This window comes from Globicephala melas, chromosome 10, assembly GCF_963455315.2.
Source record: "Globicephala melas chromosome 10, mGloMel1.2, whole genome shotgun sequence".
NCBI lineage: Eukaryota > Metazoa > Chordata > Mammalia > Artiodactyla > Delphinidae > Globicephala > Globicephala melas.
Window position 1 is genome coordinate 6816844 of NC_083323.1, and position 12312 is coordinate 6829155.

The following is a 12312-nucleotide window of genomic DNA, read 5'->3' on the forward strand; positions in this document are numbered from 1 at the left end:
TAACTAAATAATAATTACAAAACTATGGTGGTTAAAACTGAAGAATGCCTTAGTTTCACATACACATGAAATATTTACCAAGAAAGATCACATTCTCAACCATGAAACAAGCCTCTATAATTTAAAAGATTTGAGTAAGACGCGGAGATCACCTTCCTCCCCACAGATACACCAGAAATACATCTACGCGTGGAACAACTCCTACGGAGCACCTACTGAACGCTGGCAGAAGACCTCAGACCTCCCAAAAGGCAAGGAACCCCCCACGTACCTGGTTAGGGCAAAAGAAAAAACTAAACAGAGACAAAAGGATAGGGACGGGTCCTGCACCAGCGGGAGAGAGTTGTGAAGGAGGAAAAGTGTCCACACACTAGGAAGCCCCTTCGCGGGTGGAGACTTCGGGAGGCGGAGTGGGGGAGCTTGGGAGCCGCGGAGGAGAGCACAGCAACAGGGGTGCAGAGGGCAAAGCGGACAGATTCCAGCGCAGAGGATCGGGCCGACCGGCACTCACCAGCCGAGAGGCTTGTCTGCTCGCCCGCCGGGGCGGGCGGGACTGGGAGCTGAGGCTCCGGCTTTTGTCGGAGCGCCGGGAGAGGACTGAGGTTGGCGGCGTGAACACAGCCTGCAGGGCGTTAGTGCACCGCGGCTAGCCGGGAGAGAGTCCGGGGAAAAGTCTGGACCTGCCGAAGAGGCAAGAGACTTTTACGTCCCTCTTTGTTTCCTGGTGCACGAGGAGAGGGGATTAAGAACGCTGCTTGAGAGAGCTCCAGGGACGGGCGCGAGCCGCGGCTAAAAGTGCGGAGCCCAGAGACAGACATGAGACGCTAAGGCCGCTGCTGCCGCCACCAGGAGGCCTGTGTGCGAACACAGGTCACTAGCCACACGCCCTTCCGGGGAGCCTGTGCAGCCCGCCACTGCCAGGGTCCCGGGATCCAGGGACAACTCCCCCGGGAGAACGCACGGTTGCAACGTCACGCCGGCCTCTGCCGCCGCAGGCCCGCCCCGCCCTCCGTGACCCTCCCTACCCCGCGGCCTGAGTGAGCCAGAGCCTCCGAATCAGCGGCTCCTTTAACCCCGTCCTGTCTGAGCAAAGAACAGACGCCCTCCGGCGACCCACATGCACAGGCGGGGCCAAATCCAAAGCTGAGCCCCTGGGAACTGTGAGAACAAAGAAGAGGAAGGGAAATCTCTCCCAGCAGCCTCAGAAGCAGCGGATTAAAGCTCCACAATCAACTTGATATACCCTGCATCTGTGGAATACCTGAATAGACAACGAATCATCCCAAATTAAGGAGCCATGTGGATGAAAGGCTCTTGGTGCTGCAGCCAGGAGTCAGTGCTGTGCCTCTGAGGTGGGAGAGCCAACTTCAGGACGCTGGTCCACAAGAGACCTCCCAGCTGCACATAATATCAAACAGCAAAAATCTCCGAGAGATCTCCATCTCAACGCCAGCACCCAGCTTCACTCAACGACCAGCAAGCTACAGTGCTGGACATCCTATGCCAAACAACTAGCAAGACAGGAACACAACCCCACCCATTAGCAGAGAGGCTGCCCAAAATCATAAGTCTACAGACACCCCAAAACACACCACCAGACGTGGACCTGCCCACCAGAAAGACAAGATCCAGCCTCATCCACCAGAACACAGGCACTAGTACCCTCCACCAGGAAGCCTACACAACCCACTGAACCAACCTTAGCCACTAGGGACAGACACAAAAAACAACAGGAACTACGAACCTTCAGCCTGCAAAAAAGGAGACCCCAAACACAGTAAGATAAGCAAAATGAAAAGACAGAAAAACACACAGCAGATGAAGGAGCAAGATAAAAACTCACCAGACCTAACAAATGAAGAGGAAATAGGCAGTCTACCTGAAAAAGAATTCAGAATAATGATAGTAAGGTTGATCCGAAATCTTGGCGATAGAATGGACAATAGAATGGACAAAATGCAAGAATCAGTTAACAAGGACCTAGAAGAACTAAAGATGAAACAAGCAACGATGAACAACACAATAAATGAAATTAAAAGTACTCTAGATGGGATCAATAGCAGAATAACTGAGGCAGAAGAACGGATAAGTGACCTGGAAGATAAAATAGTGGAAATAACTACTGCAGAGCAGAATAAAGAAAAAAGAATGAAAAGAACTGAGGACAGTCTCAGAGACCTCTGGGACAACATTAAACGCACCAACATTCGAATTATAGGGGTTCCAGAAGAAGAAGAGAAAAAGAAAGGGACTGAGAAAATATTTGAAGAGATTATAGTTGAAAACTTCCCTAATATGGGAAAGGAAATAGTTAATCAAGTCCAGGAAGCACAGAGAGTCCCATACAGGATAAATCCAAGGAGAAATACGCCAAGACACATATTAATCAAACTGTCAAAAATTAAATACAAAGAAAACATATTAAAAGCAGCAAGGGAAAAACAACAAATAACACACAAGGGAATCCCCATAAGGTTAACAGCTGATCTCTCAGCAGAAACCCTACAAGCCAGAAGGGAGTGGCAGTGAAAGTGTTGAAGGAGAAAAACCTGCAACCAAGATTACTCTACCCAGCAAGGATCTCATTCAGATTTGATGGAGAAACCAAAAGCTTTACAGACAAGCAAAAGCTGAGAGAGTTCAGCACCACCAAACCAGCTCTACAACAACTGCTAAAGGAACTTCTCTAGGCAAGAAACACAAAAGAAGGAAAAGACCTACAATAACGAACCCAAAACAATTAAGAAAATGGGAATGGGAACACACATATCGATAATTACCTTAAATGTAAATGGACTAAATGCTCCCACCAAAAGACACAGATTGGCTGAATGGATACAAAAACAAGACCCATATATTTGCTGTCTACAAGAGACCCACTTCAGACCTAGAGACACATACAGACTGAAAGTAAGGGGATGGAAAAAGGTATTTCATGCAAATGGAAACCAAAAGAAAGCTGGAGTAGCAATTCTCATATCAGACAAAATAGACTTTAAAACAAAGACTATTAGAAGAGACAAAGAAGGACACTACATAATGATCAAGGGATCGATCCAAGAGGAAGATATAACAATTGTAAATATTTATGCACCCAACATAGGTGCACCTCAATACATAAGGCAAATACTGACAACCATAAAAGGGGAAATCGACAGTAACACATTCATAGTAGGGGACTTTAACACCCCACTTTCACCAATGAACAGATCATCCAAAATGAAAATAAATAAGGAAACACAAGCTTTAAATGATACATTAAACGAGATGGAGTTAATTGATATTTATAGGACATTCCATCCAAAAACAACAGAATACACATTTTTCTCAAGTGCTCATGGAACATTCTCCAGGATAGATCATATCTTGGGTCACAAATCAAGCCTTGGTAAATTTAAGAAAATTGAAATTGTATCAAGTATCTTTTCCGACCACAACGCTATGAGACTCGATATCAATTACAGGAGAAGATCTGTAAAAAATACAAACACATGGAGGCTAAACAATACACTACTTAATAACGAAGTGATCACTGAAGAAATCAAAGAGGAAATCAAAAAATACCTAGAAACAAATGACAATGGAGACACGACGACTCAAAATCTATGGGATGCAGCAAAAGCAGTTCTAAGAGGGAAGTTTGTAGCAATACAATCTTACCTTAAGAAACAGGAAACATCTTGAATAAACAACCTAACCTTGCACCTAAAGCAATTAGAGAAAGAAGAACAAAAAAACCCCCAAAGTTAGCAGGAGGAAAGAAATCATAAAAATCAGATCAGAAATAAATGAAAAAGAAATGAAGGAAACGATAGCAAAGATCAATAAAACTAAAAGCTGGTTCTTTGAAAGGATAAACAAAATTGATAAACCATTAGCCAGACTCATCAAGAAAAAAAGGGAGAAGACTCAAATCGATAGAATTAGAAATGAAAAAGGAGAAGTAACAACTGACACTGCAGAAATACAAAAGATCATGAGAGATTACTACAAGCAACTCTATGCCAATAAAATGGACAACCTGGAAGAAATGGACAAATTCTTAGAAAGGCACAACCTGCCAAGACTGAATCAGAAAGAAATAGAAAATATGAACAGACCAATCACAAGCACTGAAATTGAAACTGTGATTAAAAATCTTCCAACAAGCAAAAGCCCAGGACCAGATGGCTTCACAGGCGAATTCTATCAAACATTTAGAGAAGAGCTATCACCTATCCTTCTCAGACTCTTCCAAAATATAGCAGAGGGAGGAACACTCCCCAACTCATTCTACGAGGCCACCATCACCCTGATACCAAAACCAGACAAGGATGTCACAAAGAAAGAAAACTACAGGCCAATATCACTGATGAACATAGATGCAAAGATCCTCAACAAAATACTAGCAAACAGAATCCAACAGCACATTAAACGGATCATACACCATGATCAAGTGGGGTTTATTCCAGGAATGCAAGGATTCTTCAATATACGCAAATCAATCAACGTGATACACCATATTAACAAATTGAAGGAGAAAAACCATATGATCATCTCAATAGATGCAGAGAAAGCTTTTGACAAAATTCTACACCAATTTATGATAAAAACCCTGCAGAAAGTAGGCATAGAGGGAACTTTCCTCAACATAATAAAGGCCATATATGACAAACCCACAGCCAACATCGTCCTCAATGGTGAAAAACTGAAAGCATTTCCACTAAGATCAGGAACAAGACAAGGTTGCCCACTCTCACCACTCTTATTCAACATAGTTTTGGAAGTTTTAGCCACAGCAATCAGAGAAGAAAAGGAAATAAAAGGAATCCAAATCAGAAAAGAAGAAGTAAAGCTGTCACTGTTTGCAGATGACATGATACTATACATAGAGAATCCTAAAGATGCTACCAGAAAACTACTAAACTACCAAATCAATGAATTTGGTAAAGCAGCAGGATACAAAATTAATGCACAGAAATCTCTGGCATTCCTATACACTAAGGATGAAAAATCTGAAAGTGAAATCAAGAAAACACTCCCATTTACCATTGCAACAAAAAGAATAAAATACCTAGGAATAAACCTACCTAAGGAGACAAAAGACCTGTATGCAGAAAATTATAAGACACTGATGAAAGAAATTAAAGATGATACAAATAGATGGAGAGATATACCATGTTCTTGGATTGGAAGAATCAACATTGTGAAAATGACTCTACTACCCAAAGCAATCTACAGATTCAATGCAATCCCTATGAAACTACCACTGGCATTTTTCACAGAACTAGAACAAAAAATTTCACAATTTGTATGGAAACACAAAAGACCCCGAATAGCCAAAGCAATCTTGAGAACGAAAAATGGCTGGAGGAATCAGGCTCCCTGACTTCAGACTATACTACAAAGCTACAGTAATCAAGACAGTATGGTACTGGCACAAAAACAGAAATATAGATCAATGGAACAGGATAGAAAGCCCAGAGATAAACCCACGCACATATGGTCACCTTATCCTTGACAAAGGAGGCAGAAATGTACAGTGGAGAAAGGACAGCCTATTCAATAAGTGGTGCTGGGAAAACTGGACAGCTACATGTAAAAGTATGAGATTAGATCACTCCCTAACACCATACACAAAAATAAGCTCAAAATGGATTAAAGACCTAAATCTAAGGCCAGAAACTATCAAACTCTTAGAGGAAAACATAGGCAGAACACTCTATGACATAAATCACAGCAAGGTCCTTTTTGACCCACCTCCTAGAGAAATGGAAATAAAAACAAAAGTAAACAAATGGGACCTAATGAAACTTAAAAGCTTTTGCGCAGCAAAGGAAACCATAAAGAAGACCAAAAGACAACCCTCAAAATGGGAGAAAATATTTGCAAATGAAGCAACTGACAAAGGATTAATCTCCAAAATTTATAAGCAGCTCATGCAGCTTGATAACAAAAAAACAAACAACCCAATCCAAAAATGGGCAGAAGACCTAAATAGACATTTCTCCAAAGAAGATATACAGAGTGCCAACAAACACATGAAAGAATGCTCAACATCACTAATCATTAGAGAAATGCAAATCAAAACTACAATGAGATATCATCTCACACCAGTCAGAATGGCCATCATCAAAAAATCTAGAAACAATAAATGCTGGAGAGGGTGTGGAGAAAAGGGAACCCTCTTACACTGTTGGTGGGAATGTAAATTGATACAGCCACTGTGGAGAACAGTATGGAGGTTCCTTAAAAAGCTACAAATAGAAGTACCATATGACCCAGCAATCCCACTACTGGGCATATACCCTGAGAAAACCATAATTCAAAAAGAGTCATGTACCAAAATGTTCATTGCAGCTCTATTTACAATAGCCCAGAGATGGAAACAACCTAAGTGTCCATCATCGGATGAATGGATAAAGAAGATGTGGCACATATATACAATGGAATATTACTCAGCCATAAAAAGAGACAAAATTGAGCTATTTGTAATGAGGTGGATAGACCTAGAGTCTGTCATACAGAGTGAAGTAAGTCAGAAAGAGAGAGACAAATACCGTATGCTAACACATATATATGGAATTTAAGAAAAAAAAATGTCATGAAAAACCTAGGGGTGAAACAGGAATAAAGACACAGACTTACTAGAGAATGGACTTGAGGCTATGGGGAGGGGGAAGGGTAAACGGTGACAAAGCGATAAAGAGGCATGGACATATATACACTACCAAACGTAAGGTAGATAGCTAGTGGGAAGCAGCTGCATAGCACAGGGAGATCAGCTCAGTGCTTTGTGACCGCCTGGAGGGGTGGGATAGGGAGGGTGGGAGGGAGGGAGACGCAAGCGGGAAGAGATATGGGAATATATGTATATATATAACTGATTCATTTTGTTGTGAAGCTGAAACTAACATACCATTGTAAAGCAATTATACTCCAATAAAGATGTTAAAAAATAAATAAATAAAATTTAAAAAAAATAAAAGATTTAAGTAATTTCAAGTACATTCGCTGACCACATGGAATTAAATTATAAATTAGTAACAGAAAGATCCTAGAAAAATCCCCAAATAATTGGATACTAAACAACACACCTTTAAATAATATATGTGTATGAGATGTAGAGAACAAACGTATGGACACCAAGGGGGGAAAGTGGCAGGGGAGGTGAGGTGGTGGTGTGATGAATTGGGAGATTGGGATTAACATGTATACACTAATATGTATAAAATGGATAACTAATAAGAACCTGCTGTATAAAAAAAATAAATAAAATAAAATTCAAAAATAAATAAATACATAAATAATATATGTGTGAAATAGGGAATTCCCTGGCAGTCTAGTGGTTAGAACTCTGTGCTCACTGCCAAGGGCCTGGGTTCAATCCCTGGTCAGGCAACTAAGATCCCACAGGATTTGCAGTGCAGCTAAAATATATATGTGTGTGTGTGTGTGTGTGTGTGTGTGTGTGTGTGTGTGTGTGTGTATACATATATATATATATATATATATGAAATAAAAAATCAAAAGGAAAGTTAGAAAGCATTTTGAACTGAAAGAAAAGAAAAAATATCAAAATTTGTGGGATGCAGCTAAAGCAGTACATGGAGGGAAATTTATAGCACTAAAAACACCTATATTAGAAAATAAGAAATGTCTCTAGAAAATAAGCTTATGGTTACCAAAGGGTAAAGAGGGTGGGGGAGGGATAAATTAGGAGTTTGGGGTTAGCAGATACAAACCACTATATATAAAATAGATAAACATGGGACTTCCCTGGCAGTCCAGTGGTTAAGCCTCTGCACTTTCACTGCAGGGGGCGTGGGTTTCACTGCAGGGGGCATGGGGGCGTCAGGGAACTAAGATCCTGCATGCCACGTGGCACAGCCAAAAAGTAAAAAAAAATTAAAAAATAAAAAACAAGGTTCTACTGTATAGCACAGGGAACTATAATTCAACATCCTGTAATAAACTGTAATGGAAAAGAATATAAAAAAGAATATGTATAACTGAATCACTTTGCTCTACACCAGAAATTAACACAACATTGTAAATCAACTATACTTCAATAAATAATTAATTAAAAAAGAAAATAAGAAATGTCTCAAATCAATGACCTCAGTTTCTACTTTAAGAAACTAGAAATGGAAGAGCAAATAAAAGCCAACGTAAGCACAAGAAATTTTAAAAATCAGAGTGAAAAGAAATGAAATAGAAAACAGACAAAGAAAAGAAAAAAGTCAATAAAACCAAAAGCTCAACAAAGTGTACAATCCTCTAGATAGACTAGATCAGGAAAAAATGAATAAGATGCGAATTATCAATATCAAGAATGATAAAGGTGACTGATGCAGATTCTATAGATACTAAAATAAGGGAACATTATGAACAATGCTATGCGGATAAGTTTGACAACATAGATGACATGGACAAAATCTTTAAAAGACACAAAGTACCAAAGCTCATGCAAGAAGAAATATATAACCTGAATAACTCTATATCTATTAAAGACATTGAATTTATTTAACTTTCCCACAAAGAAAACTTCAGGTCCACATGGCTTTACTAGTAAATTCTACCAAACTTCTGAGGAAGAAATAATACCAATTCTACACAAACTCTTCCAGAAAAAAAGGAGGAAATACTTCCCATCTTGTTTTATGAGTGCAGCATTATCTGATATCAAAACCAGACAAAGATGACATGAGAAAACTACAAAACAACATCCCTCATAAACATTGATGCAAATATTATTTACAAAATCTTAGCAAATTGAAAACAACAACATATAAAAAGATAATACATCATTACCAAAGGAGTTTACCCTCGGGAATGCAAGGTTGATTCAACATTCAAAAACCAATCAATATAATTCACCATATTAATAGACTAAAAAACAAAAATCATATGATTATCTCAACAGATGCATAAAAAACGTTTGACAAAATCAACATCTGTTCCTGAAAAAAATCTCCCAGCAAACTAGGAGTAGTTAAGAACATCCTCAACCTGATGAAGGACATCTATGAAAAACTTAGAGCTAACAATATACCCGATGGTAAAATACTGAAGGTTTTCCCCTTAAATTCAGGAATAAGGCAAGGATGTTTGCCCTCATTGCTTCTATGCAACATTGTACTGGAAGTTTTAGACAGTGAACTAAGTTAAGAAATAGAAGTAATTATCCCTTACACCATCGGTAAACCTACCACACTCCTGAATGGGGCAACGATGTCAAAGAAGAAGCATAATATCAGACTTCCCTTACCATGCTTAATCTAGTCCAGTAACCAACCTAAAATCTGATTTATTATCACTTGTTGATTTTTTTCCTGAAGTCAAATTGTATACTTTTAGTAACAGATTTCTAGAGTCAGAACCTCATGACTGCGATGATTCAGCCCTTTACATGTATAACTTACAAAACTACTTGTGTTAACATTCCCTCATCAATTTATGCTGCAAATTGCAAATGAGACAAAAACCTCTCACTTGCATCTATATCATAATTTTGCTCATTGATTATACTAATGTTTTTCAGATTTGATACAATCAGCCATTAAATGATGATCACCTCTTTCAATGAACTACAAAGATTAAAATTAAAAAATAAAAGAGAGAAGTAAAAGGTAATCAGATTGGAAAGGAAGAAATAAAACTGCCTTTATTTTGCAGACAACATGATTGTGTATAAAATCCTGTGGGATCATCCAAAAAGCTACCAGAGTTTAGCAAAGTGAAGGATATAAGATCAATATGTAAAAACCAATTGTATTTGTTGTGAACCTAAAAGTGCTCTTAAACAAATGTATTAAAAGTCAGTTGTTCATAGCACTGAACAATTGGGAATTGAAATTTTAAAAATATCATTTATTATAGCATCAAAAATATGAAATACTCTGATAAAAAATATGTGGAAGATCTGTACACTAAAAACTACAAAACATTATTGAAAGAAATTAAAGACCTAAATAAATGAAGAGATAAACCAAGGTCGTGAATCAGAAGATTCAAAACTATTAAAATGTGAATTCCACACTCAAATTGATCTATAGATTCAGTGTAATCTCAATAAAATTTTCAGCAAACTTTTTTGGTAGTTGAAATTGATATGCTGTTCCTAAAGTCCATATGGAAGTGCCAACAACCTAGAATTTTGTAAAAGTAAAGTTGGACAGTAATCAAGACAGTATGAGATTGCTGATGTCAAGAGAGATGGAACAGAATAGAGTCTAGATATAGACCCATATATTGTCAGTTGATTTTAGACAAAGGTGCAAATGCAATTCCTTGAAGTGAAGGAAGCCTTGACCCTTAAATCATATAATTTTAAATTGACTTAATGAGGCAAAAGTAACACCAAGCTTTCCATATGTATACATATCCTGGTTAAGATTTTTGAACGTAAAGAACAAGAAAACATTAAGGCAGGAAAAAAAAAAGGTTACCTAAAAAGAAAAAAGAATCAGAAATCAGAATGGCATAAGAATTACCACATGAAATACTAAATGTTAAAGGACAGTGTAGTCATGTTCTACAGAGTTTTGAGGGAAAATGATTGTGACTCAAGAATTCTATGCTGAGCCAAGTCAGCTTTCGGTGTCAAGACAACAGAAAGGTTCTCAGGAGCCACTAAGGCCAGACATCAGACTGCCATCTGTGTACGGTGCCTCTCTCTCCTACCTCAAACAACAGAGGTAAAAGAAAGTAGATCTTTAAATAAATCCATAATAGCGCTGGAAAGCAAAATGTGGTACCCTGTTGAACCAGAAGCCATAAGGAATCTCTCAGAAATGGAAGGCAGGCAGGATGCGGTTGACAGAGGAAACCAAAGAACAAAATACAGGCAGGAGAACATCACTGTGAGAGGCAGAGAGTCCCTGGGAGTCTCTGTCCGTCAGAGTGACAGATCTGGGGAGCAGGAGAGAAACTTATTGGGATGATTGGTTTGGGGATTCATGTGAAGCAAAAAGATGACTGACTTCCTCTCTTTCCCCACCTGTGGCAAGCAGACAAAAACAGATGCATCAACCACCAGGTGAGAGCAATGATTGTGAGGCCCCTTGCTGGATGGCTGGTAACACCCAGCAGGTCTGGGGACCCCCATTATCCCAAAGTCTAACCACAAGTGTACCCTGCCTAGCAATGTCTTATCTTGACTCCACAGAGACTAATGCCACTTCACAGTAAATAAAACCATTCAAAGAGAATCCATCAGAGAATCTCAAAGACAGACTTGAGCACTCAGCCAGAACTTGCCAAATATTTGAAGAAAACCAACAGTAGAAAAGAGAGGCACAATGCTATACAAACAAAAAAAAACTAATGACTAAGGAAAAGAGTTAATAGAGAAAATCAAAAGAGACTTTAAAGTAAATATTAAAATCCTCAAAAAGATAAGAGAGGATATGGCACCCATAAAAGTGAATTGTCTATTAGGGAAAAGAAACAGCACAGTGGAAATAAAAATAGAGCTGGTGTGGGCTTCCCTGGTGGCGTGGTGGTTGGGGGTCCGCCTGCTGATGCAGGGGACACAGGTTCATGCCCCGGTCTGGGAGGATCCCACATGCCACGGAGCGGCTGGGCCCGTGAGCCATGGCCGCTGAGCCTGCGTGTCCGGAGCCTGTGCTCCGCAGTGGGAGAGGCCACAACAGTGAGAGGCCCGCGTACCAAAAAAAAAAAAAAAAATAGAGCTGGTGAAATATCGGCTTCCCACTAAGGCTTTTCAAAGACTTAAAAGTTTCAGCCGTGAGGGAGTAGCTGGTATTGGATTTACCTTTGCACAATAAACAAACATAAAACATAAAAGGGGACAAAATACATTCAACTACTTTTAGGCATGGAGAGCAACCAATGCAGATTTTCTCCTGAGGGTACTTCCCTAAGTGTGACCTGGAGTGGTCGAGCCAAGACAGGGAGCAGAATTCTTACTGGGTATAAGAGGCAGAGCCTGGGGTTTAGGGCTGCTAGTGTCACAGAATTTGAGGGTCAGGGAAGTGAAGTGGAGGTAACCATAGGCAAAGAGCCTGAAAGGTCTGAGTATAGATGTTGGAGTCCTTGGCCACCTGCTGGGCTGAGCAGATAAGACAGCGTAGCATACAACTTCGGGGAGCTGAGAGCACATGGGGAAATTCAGAGTCACATAGTGCTGGATGACATTGGAGACTGGGCCTGGCCAAAGTGAAGAGATTTTGGTGCATACTCCAGGCATTCAGTTAAGACTCCAGAAAAGCATCCCCTAGGAATAAGGACTGCATCTACAACTATGGGCAAAACTAAAATACTTCCAAGCAACTGAAACCTAAATTCAAGCCTCAAAGCCTGCCAAAA

The 12312-nt window shown here is 39.7% G+C and overlaps 1 protein-coding gene across 2 annotated transcripts in view; it reads right to left on the reverse strand.

Moving 5' to 3' along the window:
• LOC115852719 (uncharacterized) overlaps nucleotides 1-12312 on the reverse strand; it is a 32898-nt gene that overhangs the window by 10478 nt on the left and 10108 nt on the right. The gene's annotated exons all lie outside the window — the stretch shown is intronic.